The sequence below is a fragment of the Bubalus bubalis genome, chromosome 1, assembly GCF_019923935.1.
Source record: "Bubalus bubalis isolate 160015118507 breed Murrah chromosome 1, NDDB_SH_1, whole genome shotgun sequence".
NCBI classification, from domain to species: Eukaryota; Metazoa; Chordata; class Mammalia; order Artiodactyla; family Bovidae; genus Bubalus; species Bubalus bubalis.
In genome coordinates this window covers 192,987,740-193,003,630 of record NC_059157.1, presented here as the reverse complement: position 1 = coordinate 193,003,630, position 15,891 = coordinate 192,987,740, and the positions used below count along the sequence as shown (strand labels likewise).

Below are 15,891 nucleotides of genomic sequence, written 5' to 3'. Positions count from 1 at the left end.
CAGCATCAGGGTCTTTTCCAATGAATTAGCTCTTCGCATCAGGTGGCCAAAGTACAGGAACTTCAGCTTCAGCATCAGTCCTTCCAATGAATATTCAGGGCTGATTTCCTTTAGGATTGACTGGTTTGATCTTCTTGCTGTCCAAAGTACTCTCAAGAGTCTTCTTCAGCACCACAGTTTGATAACATCAATTCTTCAGCACTCAGGGCTTCCCTCGTAGCTCAGTTGGTAAAGAATCTGTCTGCAGTGCAGGAGACCTGGGTTCAATTCCTGGGTTGGGAAGATCCCCTGGAGGAGGGCATGGCAACCCACTCCAGTATTCTTGCCTGGAGAATCCCATGGACAGAGGAGCCTGGCAGGCTATAGTCCCTGGGGTTGCAAGAGTGCAACACGACTTAGCGACCAAACCACCACCACCAGCCTTCTTTGTGGTCCAACTCTCACATTTCTCTACTGAAAAAACCGTAGCTTTATCTATACAGATGTTTGTCAACAAAGTGATGTCTCTGCTTTTTAATACACTCCCTAGATTCATCATAGCTTTTCTTCCAAGGAGCAAGCGTCTTTTAATTTCATGGCTGCAGTCACTGTCCGCAGTGATTTTGGAACCCCAAAAAATAAATTATTAAATTAATTGATTAAATTAATGAGTGAAATATATTTTATTAAGATACCTTCATTTTAAACCCATCTCTGTGGATCATATCACATTATAATCTAGCATATACAAACAACCCTGAAGTTGTATAGATGCTAATGGATATGATATTTAAAAAGTTCATGTTAATATTTATTCAAACTAATTATCCAATCAGCTTCATGGGTAAGAGACAAGACAAAAATGATCATTTAAATCCGATGCCTGGGCCGTGCCAATCCTGTCTTTCTACAATAATGAAAAGGATCAAATTTAAACAGAAAAGGTAGTGAAGAAATGAAATGAAACATCTTCCATTTCAGACAAGAACCCAGGAGGTCCCTTCCCTGGGCAGGTATCTTCTTAAAGGTTTCTCCAGCTCAGCGATACTTGGAGAGATGTGACATGTTCAAGAACCAATTGCTTCCAGGTGGGTTTCCGGTGGTTAAAGGAAGTCAAGGATATGGACACTGGAGGGAACAGACAAAAGACCTTTGTTCCATTTTGTGGCCCAGCAGTGTTTAATATTCCTATTAACAAAAAGCAAAAAATGCCTGCTGGTCTTAGTGGCACTCTATGAACAGGACTGGATAATTTTCTTTTATTGAATTCATTCCTATCTCTTCATGTGGTTCTGAGAAGTGTGGCCCGAGGGCATTTTCCTTCCTGATTGGAGGTAAGTTAACAGACTGGCAATTACTGTCATTATAAGCCAGATCCTATAGCTGGGAGAGCTAGGCGGCTGCTAACTCCAGAGCAGCAGGGGACGAGAGGGAGCTGCTGAGACCACACTGAGAGGCCAGGGCATGGTAGATGAGTAATCTGCAGGGGAAAAGGCCCCTTTGATCTTTGCTGCTGCTGCTGCTAAGTCACTTCAGTCGTGTCCGACTCTGTGTGACCCCATAGACGGCAGCCCACCAGGCTCCCTTGTCCCTAGGATTCTCCAGGCAAGAACACTGGCATGTCAGACAGCAATTTCAGCAGAAGCACAGTTGATGTAGCATTTTTTTTTTTTAAATTTTTTTATTGCAGTGGAATAGGCAAGACCGACTTGTCTGTGCAGGGGTTGCCAAGAGGAAGTTAAGATGAGCTTTAGCTTACCTGCATCTTAAGCTGTGCAAAGAAGAAAGAGTCACCTTTTTGTTAAATGGAAATGATCTGAATATTCATTAAGGGCAAATCATTCGTCATTTAATGTTTTTAATCATGTGGCTAGTTTCAGCTTCATGTAAGATCAGCTGCTTGCTGGTAATGGCCATTTTCTTTTCAATCCTTGGGGTAGGCTGCAAAAATTCAATTATTTTTGTTAAATTCAGTACAATGCTTGCCCCAGACTTCCCTGGAAGTATCTGTTGTCAGGCTGTGGGGAGAAAACAGATTTGTATGTTGCCCTTGAAAATACTTCCCGCTTCTCATTAGGCCAATTTGAAATATCAGAAAGGCTGTTTATATACAGAGGAGTCCAAGGAAGATACTGGAGCTGGAGGAGGGCCATCTGCTCACGTCTTACGTCCTGGTTACAAGACTAGGCGTCTCATCACAAGCCATTCTTTTAAATATATATATAGGCTTCCCACGTAGCTCAGTCGGTAAAGAATTTGGCTGCAATGCAGGAGACCTGGGTTCGATTCCTGGATTGGGAAGATCCCCTGGAGAAGGAAATGGCAACCCACTCCAGTATTCTTGCCTGGAGAATCCCATGGACAGAGGAGCCTGGTGGGCTACAGTCCAAGGGGTTGCAAGAGTTGGACTAAACCACCACACCATGTGTATGTATATATATATATATATATATTTAATTGGAGGATAATTGCTTTACAATATTGTGTTGGCTTCTGCTGTATATCAAGATGACTCAGCCAAAGGTACATGTTTGTTCTATCCCTCTTGAACTACCCCCTCACCTCCCCAACCTATCCCACCCCTCTAGGTTGTCACAGAGCACTGGATTTGAGCTCCTGGTGTTACACAGAAAATTCCCACTGACTGTCTAATTTCACATATGGTAGTGTATATGTTTCAATGCTACTCTCTCACAGACAGAGGACAGAATTGTGGAAAGAGTCGGGGAAGGAGAAGGTGGGATGAATTGAGAGAGCGTGGCATCACTAGCCATTCTGACCTGATCGGGAGCTGCAGACACCTAGGCGCCTTTGGAAAAGTTAACAGAAGCTGCCAGGGGACCTGTCTGTGGGTCTTCTTGGTTAAGAACCTAATTTAGTTCATCAGAATTGACTGGTTTCATAATCCACACTCTTTTCTTGAACTAAATAAATTAGGGACAGGATGTAGGGCATTTATGATAGCCCCTGAAATTTGTTTTTTTAGCACATATCAAGAGGCGATCAATCCATAAATAGAGAGGGAATGAACAAAATGAATTCTCTGCGCATGGCTGTCGATTTCCTGGTAGAATTCCTCTAGCATCTCCAGGAAATGTCGCCCTTACTTGTGTGTGTGTCTGCCAGGCCTGCCAGTTCTGAGTCAGCCACGGGAGGGGTTGGTCTCAGACGCGCTCACCATATGACATGTCAGGCAGATCAAAGCAGGGATTTCAGGAAGGACTACAAGGGGAAATGGTTAGTAATTAATAAAAGGATGTGGAATTGGTCATGTTGACTGAAAGAGCCCAGAACCTTGGCGAAAGTTTTCCAGAGGCTGCCAAGATAAAAAGAGTGGCCGCACTGAGTTATATTGGGGGTGAAGATTTTAGGTGTTAATGCCTTTGAGCGAGGGGAGCTGAGAAAGACGTTGACTCTCACCCAGGCCACGGGCTCACCTATTATGAGAGCCTCTTCAGCTCCAGCCACAGTTTTGGTTTGTTTTGAAATGGAGGTTTTAGGTGCCGTAAGGGACCTGCAAAAACTTGATAATGATGTTTAATTTTGAGAGTCAAGCTGTGGTTTCTCATTTGGCTTCTCATGGTTTCTGGCTTCTCATGGCTTCACGTCAATGTGTTTTGTTTCCAGACTGAAGATCAAAGAAACTTTTTCCCTTGCACTTGCTGACTTTTCCCCCTTGTGTTGGGTCTAATGCACGGATGAAACTAAATAACCCCCTCCCCTGGAATATGTATGTATCTCCTGGCTCCTCCACCATGGCTGTGGCCACTGAACACTTTTTGGTAGCTTGGTGTTGAGGAGTAGAATGTGGGAAGGGAGGTGACACAGATAATGGGTGTTGGGAGAAAGCATATTAGAGGTGACTCCCATCTCACTAAGGGGACTTGGCAAGTTTTGCCTAACCAGGTTAAGACCCGAGAGTGTTAGAAGGTCTGGATGCTGCTGCTGCTGCTGTGTGTGTGTATTCTTGGGAGTTGGCAAACAAAGCATGGAACCTCCAAGTAAATTTCCCACTGATTGCTTGGGAGACTTGTGAGCTTATAAATGGCCTCATTGTGTTTTTAAGCCATTATCCCAAGGGAGTGGGATATTTTCAATATTCATAAATATCTCAGGCTGTGATGTCCCTTTAAGAGTGGAGTCTATGGATCTTAACCAAGTGACAGTGTGGTTTCTTAACTTCTGGATGATTCCCCCATCCCTTCTTCTTTGCCCTCCCTCAGTCCTCTTCCAGCTCCTGAAAGTGAAAGTGTTAGTCGTTTAGTCCTGTCTGACTCTTTTTGATGCCATGGACTGTAGCCCACCAGGCTCCGCTGTCCATGGGATTCTCCAGGCAAGAATACTAGAATGGGATGCCATGTTCTTCTCCAGAGGATCTTCCCGACCCACGGATTGAACCTGGGTCTTCTGCAAAGTAGGCAGATTCTTTACCATCTAAGCCACCTGGGAAGCCCTGCCAACCCCCAAATAGATCTATGCTGTGGATGGCCTGGTGAGTCACTGCTGGCGGTTTAACATGGAGATCTGACTTTCTCTGTCTCAACTGGGCAGGGTCCTGGTAATGGAGGCAGACACCTCTCTCTAGTGGTTCATTGGTTCTTGATAAATATTACAGAATGAAGAGACACCTTTCTCAGCACTGGGAAAACTTTAATCTGAGGGAGAAAGAAAAGCATTCTGACACACTGGGTAAAGACTGGGGTGCAGCGATGGAAGGACAGGCTGGTGTGATGCCAAGAAATGGGGCTATTTCAGGTAGGATGATGAGGGAGAGAAGGAAGGAGTTATGGGTTCTCCGAGAAGATGACATTTCAGCTGAGTTCAGCGTGACAGGGAGGAGGGGGAAGAGATTTCCAGGTTGGGAGATGGGTACAGACATCTCAAAGGAGTAACAATCTACCCTAAAAACTCCAGCTTCCAAAGGCAACCTCCTCGATGTATCCATACTTTCTTGTGTTTCAAGAGAAAGCATTCTTGCAAAATTCATTCAGAGTCCATGAGAGCACTAAGGAAGACCTTCTTCCAACAAGATTGTTAGTTTTTAAAGAATAGACTTTACTTTTGGTTTAAAAAAATTTTAATCGGACCAGAGATGCTTTACAATGTTGTGTTGGTTTCTACTGTGCATGCGTGCTAAGTCGCTTCAGTCATGTCCCACTCTTTGTGACCCTCATGGACTGCAGCCTGCCAGGCTCCTCTGTCCATGGGATTCTCCAGGCACGAATACTGGAGTGGGTTGCCATTCCCTTCTCCAGGGGATCTTCCCGACCCAGGGATCGAACCCACCTCTCTCTTGTCTCTTGCATTGGCAGGCATGTTCTTTGCCCTCAGCACTACCTGGGAAGCCTAGTTCCTACAGGACCCCAAAGTGAATCAGCTAAGCTTTTATGTATATATCTCCTCTTTTTTGGATTTTCTTTCCATTTAGGTCACCACAGAGCGTTTCCTGTGCTATTCAGTAGGTTCTCTTTAATTATCTATTTTATGCATAGAGTGCTCAGTTGCTCTTTGTAGCCGCATGGACTGTAGTCCGCCAGACTCCTCTCGTCTGCAGAATTTTCCAGCCAAGATACTGGACTGCGGTGCCATTTCCTTTTCCAGGGGATCTTCCTGACCCAGAGATCGAACCCTCATCTCTTGTGTCTCCTGCATTAGCAGGTGGATTCTTGACCACTAGCGCCTCCTGGGAAGCCCTTATGCATAGTATCACTAGCGTATATAAGTCAACTCCCATCTCCCGATTCATCCCACTCACCTTTTCCCTCTTGGTGTCCATACATTTGTTCTCTACATGGATGTCTCTTAAATAGACTTTACTTTTTAGAGGAGGTTTTAGGTTTATAGTAAAATTGGGCAGAAGTTTCAGAGATTTCCCAAACACCGCCCTACCTCCACACAAGCATGGCCTCCCCATTACCAATAGCCCTGGCCAAAGGGGTACGTTTGTTACAGTTGACAAACATACATTGGCACAGCGTCATCACCTAGAGTCCATAGTTTACATGAGGGTTCACTCTTGGTGCTACGCCTTCTCTGGGCTTGGACCAGCGTACATGACATGTATCCACCAGTGCAGTGAGTGCAGAGTAGTTTCACTGCCCTAAAAATCCTCTGATTATTTCTAAGTACAATGAAACCTCACAAATGTCATTTACATAGCAAAAGAAGGGCTGCCAGTGCAAGCTTTCTTTTTTTTCCTCTTTCTTTAAGATTGCAAAGGTCTTTGACGCGTGGAAGGCGGGCTTTTATTAACTCGGCATTTGTATCATAAGCATAATTCCCAGACAGGCAGGAAAGTCCCAGAATTCTGAGTCATGGTTGTTTGAATAGATGTTTTGTAAGGCTAGGCATTTGCTTTCACAAATAAAGCATTGATGAGCTCAACAGTTGCTTGAAATGAACCGGGAAAGTTTTATAATATGCACTTGGCTTTCAGAAGACAGCGCTGTGATTTAGAACACTTTTTTCCCCCTCTTTCATCTGTATTCAAATTATAAGAAAATTTTTCTTTTTGGCCACCTGTCCTGGTCAATGCTCGATGTTAGGGATTCCCATATTTGAAAATAGAAAAACAATTAAACAAGATCTTGTGGAAAAAGAAGATATCCTTCTGGACATGTTAGGTATCTGCTCTTGGTGTGTGGGATACGGGGTTGCACTGGTGTCTTCTTTTAAGGCGGGAGTCGTGACATGGAAGGATTCTGCTTGTGAAATACAATTTTGGCAGAAGTGGATCATCTGATGATCAGAATGGTTATTTCTCTTTCCAGGCTGCTGGTAAGAGCTGGAATGTTTAATGCCCTACTGCACTCATTAATAGAAAGGTCTAGAAATAGAACTGGAGAGCTCAGAAAAGGGCAGAGAATTGGGTAGCTGAGGCTCCAGACACTGACTTATAAGAATGAACTATCTCATGAGGACTTTGCCAACAGCAAATGGCAGGTAATGTTAGCTATCTAAATGGAAAGAAAAGCAATTCAAAAAAAGAGAACAGTTCAGCTTGAGATAAAGAGCTGGATGTCTTCTTTGGAGAAATGTCTTCTTAGGTCTAAGGCCCATTTTTTGATTTGGTTGTTTATTTTTGTGATATAAAGCTGCTTGTATATTTTGGAGATAGATCCCTTTTCAGTTGCTTCATTTGCAAATATTTTCTCCCATTCTGAGGGTTGCCTTTTCACCTTGTTTATAGTTTCCTTTGCTGTGCCAAGGGCTTACTGGTGGCTCAGATGGTAAAAAACTTGCCTGCAATGTGGGAGACCTGGGTTTGATCCTTGGGTTGGGAAGATCCCCTGGGGAAGGAAGTGGCAACCCACTCTAGTATTCTTGCCTAGAGAATTCCATGGACAGAAGAGTCTGGCAGGCTATAGTCCATGGGGTCGCAAAGAGTCAGCCTAACACAACGGGGCAACTGACACAGTCTGCTGTGCAAAAGGACTGTATGGCCCAGGGAACTCTACTCAGTGCACTGTGGTGACCTAAATGGGGAGGAAATCCAAAAAAGAGGGCAAGTATGTGTACATATAGCTGATTCACTTTGTGGTACAACAGAAAGTAACCACATGGTAAAGCAACTATACTCCAATAAAATTAAAAAAAAAAATGAGCTGGAGTTGGGTTGAGGATTCAGTGGGCGGAAATTGAGGAGGCAGGAGGGCCTCTGTAGAAATGGGGTCACAGAATTTCAAATACCCAGGTCATGGGCTTTCATGCCTCATTTCCTCTCTTGCTCTCCCCTAAACTTCCCATTTTCGTAACCATTCCAAACAGGTTACTCTCTGACTCAAACTGCCCGTTTGGGCCCAGAAGCCTATCTGAGAGACCCCTGCTGTGGAGAGGAGGGAGTACAGCTCTCTGTTCCAGGAGGTAAGAGCACCATGGTTGGAGCACGTGGGCCTCGGCACACAGCTCCCTCAGCAAGGAAAAATCTCTGAGCTCTCTGTGATGGAGTTGATTCATTTACCGCCCTTGAATCTGTGGATCTTACAGGGGTTTTTTAAGTTCACTTGGTCCCTCACTTAATGCAGAATCTCCAGTCGCAATACTGACTCCTGTTGGAACCCCTCTGGTGATGGATAAGTCAATTCTTTGTAAGTCTGCTCACTTATCTGGGTCAGTCCCACATACACCGTCATGGCAGCACTATGTAACCTCCTGGTAAGTTTGACAAAATCCTTACTGCCTGGGGCCCACGCTCAGAGACTCAGATAGGATTGTTCTGGGGGGTGGGTCCTGGCATCAGTATTACTTAAAACTCTTGACATGATGCCAATAACTCTCTGAGGTTGACAGCAACAGCTCTGGGGCTTTTCTTCTGGAAGCCAGCTTTCCTGGAGGTACCACCCCATCTATGCTAACTCTCCTCTGGAGCCAAGTCCATCTCTTCTTTTGCATGACAGCCTTTCAGACTATGAAGTTGGCTCACCTGCCCCCAGGTTGGTCTTACTTCCCTGAGGCTTTTTCTTCTCCAGGTGAAGTCATTTCTTTGCTCAAAAGTTACTCCTGTGATGTGGTTTTACTTCCCTCACCATCCTGATTATAAGCTACATTGTCAGAATGCCACTTACAGTGTGTGTCTCTTCATGCTTTTGTTTCATTGTGAGCTTGCTGTCAACTAAATCCCCTCAATTTTCTCCTACAAAAGGCTTACAGCTTAGTTGGGGAGACAGGCATGCCAGTAAACCAAAGCTTCCCCATCCTGTAATTATGAAATTGATTTTTAAAGTCTACATACAGGACTTTTATTTACCCTTATTAAATGTCATCTTGTTCTTTTTACCTATTTAATTGTGTTCTGCAAAGGTTCTGTAAATATTGCCTGCTTGGTAAGGCATCTTAGTATCTTTATCCATGTTATTAATCATAGTAACAGTAAGAGCCCCTGGCCTTCCCAGGTGGCGCTAGTTGTGAAGAACTCGCCTGCCAATGCAGGAAACCAAGACGTGGGTTTGATCCCTGAGTCGGGAAGATCCCCTGGAGAAGGGCATGATAACCCACTCCAGTATTCTTGCCTGGAGAATCCCATGGATACAGGAGCCTGGCAGGCTACAGTCCATAAGGTTGCAGGGTCAGATACGACTGAGGCAATTTAGCATGCATGCACGCATGCTAAATTCACTTTGTTTATAGCACACATTGACTCTAATAATATAGTATTACTGACTCAATCAGATCAGATCAGTCGCTCAGTCGTGTCCGACTCTTTGCCACCCCATGAATTGCAGCACGCCAGGCCACCCTGTCCAACACCAACTCCCGGAGTTCACTCAGACTCAAGTCCATCGAGTCAGTGATGCCATCCAGCCATGTCATCCTCTGATGTCCCCTTCTCCTCTTGCCCCCAATCCCTCCCAGCATCAGAGTCTTTTCTAATGAGTCAACTCTTCGCATGAGGTGGCCAAAGTACTGGAGTTTCAGCTTTAGCATCATTCCTTCCAAAGAAATCCCAGGGCCGATCTCCTTCAGAATGGACTGGTTGGACTTCCTTGCAGTCCAAGGGACTCTCAAGAGTCTTCTCCAACACCACAGTTCAAAAGCATCAATTCTTCGGTGCTCAGCCTTCTTCACACTCCAACTCTCACATCCATACATGACCACAGGAAAAACCATAGCCTTGACTAGATGGACCTTTGTTGGCAAAGTAATGTCTCTGCTTTTGAATATACTATCTAGGTTGGTCATAACTTTCCTTCCAAGGAGTAAGCATCTTTTAATTTCATGGCTGTAGTCACCATCTGCAGTGATTTTGGAGCCCCAAAAAATAAAGTCTGACACGGTTTCCACTGTTTCCCCATCTATTTCCCATGAAGTGATGGGACCGGATGCCATGATCTTCGTTTTCTGAATGTTGAGCTTTAAGCCAACTTTTTCACTCTCCACTTTCACTTTCATCAAGAGGCTTTTGAGTTCCTTTTCACTTTCTGCCATAAGGGTGATGTCATCTGCATCTCTGAGGTTATTGATATTTCTCCCAGCAATCTTGATTCCAGCTTGTGTTTCTTCCAGCCCAGCATTTCTCATGATGTACTCTGCATAGAAGTTAAATAAGCAGGGTGACAATATACAGCCTTGACGTCCTCCTTTTCCTATTTGGAACCAGTCTGTTGTTCCATGTCCAGTTCTAACTGTTGCTTCCTGACCTTGACTCTAATACTTACTGACTGATATGTGTTAGTTGTTCAGTCATGTCTGGCTTTTTGTCAAGCTATGGACTGTAGCCTGCCAGACTCCTCTGTCCATGGGATTCTCCAGGCAAGAATACTGGAGTGGGGTGCCATTTCCTTCTCCAGGGGACCTTCCTGACCCAGGGATTGAACCCAGGTCTCTTGCATTGCAGGCAGATACTTCACCAAATGAGGCACCAGGGAAGCCCTTATTGATAGGAAGCACCACCAGACTGGGTTGAAAGAGACAAAATAAAGCTCCAACTTGTACGGGTAGGAAGTAGGCTGAGAAAGCTACAGCATCGATGGAGTGTTCTTACGGAAAACAAAGGATGTTACAGGAAGAGACGACAGTCCAGAGGGTGCAGCCAACATCCACCAGAGAGTCCAGGGCCCTAGAAAGAAACTTCGCCATCTGTACAGCTGGAGCACAGAATTGCTTTGCAACTGTGCTGATGCAGCCTCTTGTTTCTCCCTTTTTTGAACAGGAGTGTCTACTGTGGTTATTCTGTGCTCGTCCCACCAATGTGTGTGGAGTACGTGTCTGCATGTAGGGTTGAAAATAACTAGCCTCTATCAGTTCAGTTCAGTTGCTCAGTTGCTCAGTTGTGTCTGACTCATTGCAACTCCATGGACTGCAGCATGCTAGGCTTCCCTGTCCATCACCAAGTCCCAGAGCTTGCTCAAACTCATGTCCATCGAGTCAGTGATGCCATCCAACCATCTCATCCTCTGTTGTCCCCTTCTCCTCCTGCCTTCAGTCTTTCCCAGAATCAGGGTCTTTTCCAATGAGTCAGTTCTTTGCATCAGGTGGCCAAAGTATTGGAGCTTCAGATTCAGCATCAGTCCTTCCAGTGAGTATTCAGGACTGATTTCCTTTAGGAAGAGCCACACTAAGGAGCTTCACTTATACTTGGACTTGACTTACAGTAATGAGACTTTGGTTGGGCTTACTCCCAGTGTGTGTATTTTGCACGTAAGACGTGTCCAGAGGCAGCCTGAATCTGGGCCCTGTAACCACTTGAGTGATAGATATGAGGAAGTGACATTGTGCCAGTTTTTGGGCCTAGACCTGAAGACACGGGCAACTTCTACCTCCTGTTTCTTGAGACGCTTATTCTTGGAATCCAGCCACCATGTTGGGAGGAGACTCAAGCTGCTCTGCAGAGACGTTTTACTGGGGGAGGAACCAACAGCCAGAACAGTTGCCAGCAAAGGGCAGGTCACCTTGGAAGTGATGGATCAACCCCGGGAGAGTGGCCCTGGCTCTTTCCAGGAGGAGCAAGGATGAACTCTCCCTCCTGAGCCCTGCTCAAGATCGGGTTCATGGGCACAGTGAATCGCTGCTGTTTTAAACCTCTAAGTTTGGACCAAGTTGGTTCACAGCAGTAAGAACAGCGCCAGGCATAGCGCTACAGGCTTTTCATGTATTTTCTTAGTCCTCCTAACAGTGCGATGCCATAGGCATTATTTCTCCTTCTGATGGACGAGAAAATGGGGGGCTCAAGGTCATACAAGTAGTAAATGGCACTATTGGGATTGAAACTGAGACATATTGGATTATATGATCCTTTTAACCTCTAAAATGCTGAGTAGGACAGGGCTGATGTCAGACAGCCATGCAGCCATTTAACGGATGCCTGCAGAATGCTTTCTGTGGAGAGAAAAAGAAAGAAAACCGTGATAGCTCAGGGAGGAGGCAGACATGAAAACAAATAAATGCAGTTGGGTGTGGTGTGCTGTGATGGCTAAAGTGATGGGACACAACTGTGTGTTCAGTTTTTTCTCTGTAGGTTTTCTACCAACACAGATTTATACACATTTTAATAAAAAAAGTGATATGCTCTATAAATATTCTATGACATTTTTTCATATCACTCTGTTATGTATAAAAGCCCATGGTTTTAAATTGGTGATTGTGGTTTATTAAACTGCTTCTCACATAAATGTTTCTGATTTTTTTTTTTTTGCTATTTCATGCAATATAGCATCAGATATCATTATATATATAACACATCTGTGAGTGTTTCTTTAGGAATTCTTGGATCAAAGATAATGATTATGATTTCTGAAGATTATTACCAGAAAAGCTTTATCAGTTTGTCCTTTTACCAGGAATGTAATTTCCCCCATATTCCACTCTTATGAACACTGCTTTTATCAGTCTATTAAATTTTTGTCATGCTGATAAGGGAATAAAGCATTATTCTTGTTTTAATTAGCAATTTTCAGATTATCAGAGCATTTCATTTGCTTTTGGACAGTTGTACCTTTATATTATTTGGAATTTATGGTTTATACCCTTTCTTCTTTTCTTTTTATAATTTTTTTTTTCTTCTGGACTTGCATGAGTTCTCTAAAGAGTCTAGATATCACCTTCATTAATTGTTGTAAAGATTTTCTCCAAGTTTGTTTCTTGTATTTTAATTTTAAAAGGAATCTTTTCTTATGAATGCATTAAATATTCACGATAGCAAATCTTTGGATTTTTGAAATTCTGGTTTTGTCTTGGTTAAAAATGACTTTATCCAAGGTTATAAATTCTCTGTATTTTTGCCTAATATTTATTTATTTATTTATGCAATATTAGGCAATATTTTGGCTAATATTTATAGTCTTTTAAAAAAGATGCTTAGTATACTGTATTGGTGTTTTTCTTTCTGGCTTACTTCACTCTGTATAATAGGCTCCAGTTTCATCCACCTCATTAGAACTGATTCAAATGTATTCTTTTTAATGGCTGAGTAATATTCCATTGTGTATATGTACCACAGCTTTCTTATCCATTCATCTGCTGATGGGCATCTAGGTTGCTTCCATGTCCTGGCTATTATAAAGAGTGCTGCGATGAACATTGGGGTACACGTGTCTCTTTCCCTTCTGGTTTCCTCAGTGTGTATGCCCAGCAGTGGGATTGCTGGATCATAAGGCAGTTCTATTTCCAGTTTTAATGCATATATATGGAATTTAGAAAGATGGTAACAATAACCCTGTGTATGAGACAGCAAAAGAGACATATATAGAACAGTCTTAAAAAAAAAAAAAAAAAAAAAAAAGAACAGTCTTATGGACTCTGTGGGAGAGGGAGAGGGTGGGAAGATTTGGGAGAATGGCATTGAAACATGTAAAATATCATGTATGAAACGAGTTGCCAATCCAGGTTTGATGCACGATACTGGATGCTTGGGGCTGGTGCACTGGGACGACCCAGAGGGATGGTGTGGGGAGGGAGGAGGGAGGAGGGTTTGGGATGGGGAACACATGTATACCTGTGGCGGATTCCTTTTGATATTTGGCAAAACTAATACAATTATGTAAAATTTAAAAATAAAATAAAATTAAAAAAAAATAAAAAAGATGCTTAGCTTTTCAACCCATCTGGGCTTTGTTTTGGAGTATTCTGTATAGAAGGGAAGTCTAGCTTAATTTTTCTTAATAAATACCTAATTGTCTCCACACCATTTATTTGTTTATCCATATTTTTTCCATTGGGTTGTTTCTGTTTCTGGACTCTGTTATTTTATTGATTTATTTCTCTATTTCTGTACCAATAACACACTCTTTTCATTAACTCAGATTTGAAGTCTGTTTTGATATTTAATAGTTCCCTTTGATCTTTTCAAAACGAAGTTCTTATATTTTCTCTTTATGATGAACTTGAAAATCATCTTGCCAATTCCATAAAAAGTTCTATTTGACATTATTCAGATTGTATTGAATTTACAGATTAATTTGGGGAGAAGTAACATCTTTATAATTTTTATCTTTCCATTCATAATGACTGCATTTACCTTATTAAAAATATCATTAAAGAAAGTGAAAGTGAAGTCACTCAATCGTGTCCAATTCTTTGTGACCCCATGAACTGTAGCCTACAAGGCTCCTCAGTCCATGGAATTTTCTAGGCAAGAATACTGGAGTGGGTTGCCATTTTCTTCTCCAAAAACTATCATTACAGTTTGTAATAGAGATTTTTTATCCTGGTTCTCACCCCTATAAGCCCTTATTATTTTATTCTTATTGTGATTTCAACCCACGTTAATACTTGGGTCTCAGTCCTCCAAAGTGAAAGTTGCTCAGTCATGTCCGACTCTTTGTGACCCCATGAACTATATAGTCCATGAATGAATTCTCTAGGCCAGAATACTGGAGTGGGTAGCCTTTCCCTTCTCCAGGGGATCTTCCTAACCCAGGGATCGAACCCAGGTCTCCTGCACTGCAGGCAGATTCTTTACCAGCTGAAATGGCAACCCACTCCAGTATTCTTGCCTGGAAAATCCCATGGACAGAGGAGGCTTGTAGGCTACAGTCCATGGGTTCACAAAGAGTCCGACACGACTGAATGACTTCACTTTCTTTCTTTTCTTTTCTTTCTTTACCAGCTGAGCCACAAGGGAAGCCCAAGAATACTGGTGTGGGTAACCTATCCCTTCTCTAGGGGATCTTCCCAACCCAGGAATTGAACTGGGGTCTCCTGCATTGCAGGCTGACTCTTTACCAGCTGAGCCACAAGGGAAGCCCAAGAATACTGGAGTGGGTAGCCTATCCCTTTCTCCAGCAGATCTTCCCAAACCAGGGTCTCCTGCATTGCAGGCCGATTCTTTACCAACTGAGATATCAGGGAATCCCGATAACATCATAACTTTCCTAATATTGTCCTGGGAAATCCCATGGACAGAGGGACCTGCCTGCCAGTTACAGTCTATTGGGTCCCCAAAGAATGAGCATGACTTAGTGACTAAACAACAACATCATAACTTTCCTAATATTGACCTACTCTTGCATTTTCTAGGTGGATTCTGTTTGGCTATAATTAAAAATAATAATATATTCTGAATTTTATTTGCTAATATATTTTTTAGTATTTTATATCTATGTTCATACATAGGTAACTTTGACCTATGGCTTCGTCTTTCTTTGGTCACAAGTTCACCTTGTCTTCTGGTTTTGGAATCAAAGTGATGTTAACTGTGCAGAATGAGTCTGGATTCTCTTCACTATTGTGTACTTTCAGATAGATGTATAATTTAAGGATTACCACTTTTTTCAAGGAACAGAAATCCCTAGGAATGTTTGGTCTTGGCAACATCTTTTTTTTTAAAGATTCAAATTTGACTACTTTTTAAATCCTTATATAGGTATTCATCTACTCACATTTTCTACCTCTTTTTCCAAATTGATTATTTGAAATTAGTTATCTATAATATTTATGTTTCACATTTCAAACAGATCTAGACATTTAGGATTATTTTCACTAATTTCCCTCTACTCCCCAATCCTGCCGCCTCCCATGTTGAGGTCTTCTGGGATTTTTAAGTTGCAGATTATTGTCAAAAATTTATTTTAATTATTTTTTTTAATTGAAGGATAATTGCTTTATGAAATTTTTTTGTTTTCTGTCAAATCTCAACATGAATCAGCCATAGGTATACATATATCCCCTCCCTTTCGAACCTCCCTCCCATCTCCAAAAATTTTTAAAGATATCTCTAAGTGAACTATGTTTTTACTAGTTTTTCTGTTTTCTGTTGATCCATGGGTCCCACATTTTCCTCAATTTGAATTAACTTCTCTTTCCTGCTTGGTTAAATTTATTTGAGGAGGCCTGTGTGTGAATCTTTGAATGTCTGTGAAAATGCCTTTGTTTTTCCTTTTCAAAGTTAATTTGGGTAGGAATCAGATTCTACATTCAAAGTAATTGCCCGTCAGAACTTTTAAGGTATTAGTGTATTATCTTTTTAGCATTAAGTCT

General features: G+C 42.5%; 1 long non-coding RNA gene across 1 annotated transcript; it reads left to right on the top strand.

Annotated features, from left to right (window-relative positions):
• Positions 1-2,594: 2,594 nt before the first annotated feature.
• LOC123335153 lies at positions 2,595-10,822 on the top strand. Its single transcript, XR_006553526.1, has 3 exons — positions 2,595-4,471; positions 7,747-7,842; positions 10,313-10,822. It is a non-coding gene; the product is annotated as an uncharacterized LOC123335153 (long non-coding RNA).
• Positions 10,823-15,891: the final 5,069 nt, after the last annotated feature.